The sequence below is a fragment of the Mesoplodon densirostris genome, chromosome 5 (genome assembly GCF_025265405.1).
Source record: "Mesoplodon densirostris isolate mMesDen1 chromosome 5, mMesDen1 primary haplotype, whole genome shotgun sequence".
In the NCBI taxonomy this organism is placed as follows: Eukaryota; Metazoa; Chordata; class Mammalia; order Artiodactyla; family Ziphiidae; genus Mesoplodon; species Mesoplodon densirostris.
Genome location: NC_082665.1, coordinates 81,875,930 through 81,878,186, shown reverse-complemented (window position 1 = coordinate 81,878,186; position 2,257 = coordinate 81,875,930). Strand labels below are relative to the sequence as shown.

At 38.5% G+C, this 2,257-nt stretch overlaps 1 non-coding gene across 1 annotated transcript; it reads right to left on the bottom strand.

The window, feature by feature from the left end:
• Positions 1-1,399: 1,399 nt before the first annotated feature.
• LOC132491513 (U6 spliceosomal RNA) lies at positions 1,400-1,506 on the bottom strand. Its single transcript, XR_009532722.1, has one exon. It is a non-coding gene; the product is annotated as a U6 spliceosomal RNA (small nuclear RNA).
• Positions 1,507-2,257: the final 751 nt, after the last annotated feature.

The window sequence follows — 2,257 nt, the reverse complement described above, 5'->3', positions numbered from 1 at the left end:
TGTTAGGGAATTTTCGACTATAATCTCTTCAAATATTTTCTCAGGTCCTTTCTCTCTCTCTTCTCCTTCTGGGACCCCTATAATGCAAATGTTGTTTTATTTAGTGTTGTACCACAGGTCTCTTAAGCTGTCTTCATTTCTTTTCATTCTTTTTTCTTTATTCTGTTCTGCAGCAGTGAATTCCAACATTCTGTCTTCCAGGTCACTTATCCTTTCTTCTGCCTCTGTTATTCTGCTATTGATTCCTTCTAGTGTATTTTTCATTTCAGTTATTGTATAGTTCATCTCTGTTTGTTTGTTCTTTAATTCTTCTAAGTGTTTGTTCTTTAATTCTTCTAGGTCTTTGTTAAACATTTCTTGCATCTTCTCGATCTTTGCCTCCATTCTTTTTCTGAGATCCTGGATCATCTTCACTATCATGATTGTGAATTCTTTTTCTGGAAGATTGCCTATCACACCTTCATTTAGTTGTTTTTCTGGGGTTTTATGTTGTTCCTTCATCTGGTACAAAGTCCTCTGCCTTTTCATTTTGTCTATCTTTCTGTGAATGTGGTTTTCCTTCCACAGGCTGCAGAGTTGTATTTCTTTTTGCATCTGCTCAAGCAAGCATGGTTTTTAAATAAAAAGTTGATTTCTTCAACAAGGGATGATTAAATGTTTTTCTCCCTCATTGCAGAAATGCAGCCCATCTCTCAGGAGGGACATACAGATATTGGCAGCCTTGTTTAAAAACAGTAAGCACAGTCTGATAATTCCATCTGCTTCCCCCGAGAAAGAAAAATAATTACATGGCAGTTTCAGTGGCCTTGGATCTCATGTAGGGAATTTTATTAATACATTGTATTCACTTTGAGAAAACATCTGAAGGAAAATTCTTTTAGAGTTTAATGGGAGAGAGTTGGGTATTGGAGTAAGTGGCAGTTTTAGAACATGGCCCCAAGTCTTTTGACACTCCTTTCATGGAGAGGTAATGGTGGGTGGGAGTCCTATGGGCACACTTCTTTTTTTTTTTTAATTGAAGTATAGTTGATTTACAATGTTGTGTTAATTTCTGCTGTACATCAAAATGACTTAGTTATACACATATATTCATTCTTATATTATTTTCCATTATGGTTTATCCCAGGAGATTGGTTATAGTTCCCTGTGCTATATAGTAGCAACTTGTTGTCCATGCATTCTAAATGCAATAGTTTGCATCTACTAACCCCAGACTCCCAGTCCATACCCCCAAACCCCTTCCCTCTTGGCAACCACAAGTCTGTTCTCTATATCTGTGAGTCTGTTTCTGTTTTGTACATAGGTTCATTTGTGCAGTATTTTAGATTCTACATATAAGTGATATCTTATGGGATTTGTTTTTCTCTTATTTCACTTAGTATGATAATCTCTAGTTGCAAAAAATACGGAATGCTTCACAGATTTGCGTGTCATCCTTGGGCAGCAGCCATGCTAATCTTCTCTGTATTGTTCCAATTTTAGTGTATGTGCTGCCGAAGCGAGCACTGGGCACACTTCTTGAATCTGGGCAGGCTTATGACTCCTTCAACCAAGAGACTACAGTGGACACAATAGTGAGGCTGGGTCATAAAAGGTAATGCAGCATCAGCCTTACACAGTAGAACACTCAAGCTTGGAGCCCTGAGCTGCCATGTAAAAGTCTAACTACCCTGAGAGCATTAGCTGTAGGGAAGTCAAGCCACATAAATAAGACAAGTGCAGTTACTTCCATTGGCGGTCCCAGGCCCTGAGGCAGCCCAGCCCAAGGGATGAGACCTGAAATCTCAAGGAGGAGAGGTCCACCATCCCTGCTGTGCCCAGTCTGATTCCTGACCCACAAAACCTGTGAACATAATCAAATGATTGTTTCAAGATGCTGAATTTGGGTCAATTCATTATGCAGCAAAAGTAACTGCAAGAGAGTATGAGGGTCGAAGACATATCAAAATGAATGGGTAGATTCATTATCCAAAAACATTCCAGTCATCTGCAGAATGGAAGTTTACAATACTTTGGAATAGAAGTTTTTCCAAAATAACCTGGAGTAATCTTTGCACTTGTTTTCTATTATAGCTTCAGAGCAATGAAACATATAAAGCCCATCCCTTGCTAATGCTTTCTCTTCAAATTGCTTCTTAATTGTGAAAACCTCTATCTTAGTCATAAGACAGAAGGATAAAGTTAGTCAACCTTGCTGTTCGAACCCCCATTTCAAATTTTATCCCATGAATGCAGATGTGTGTAAACTGCATCCTCA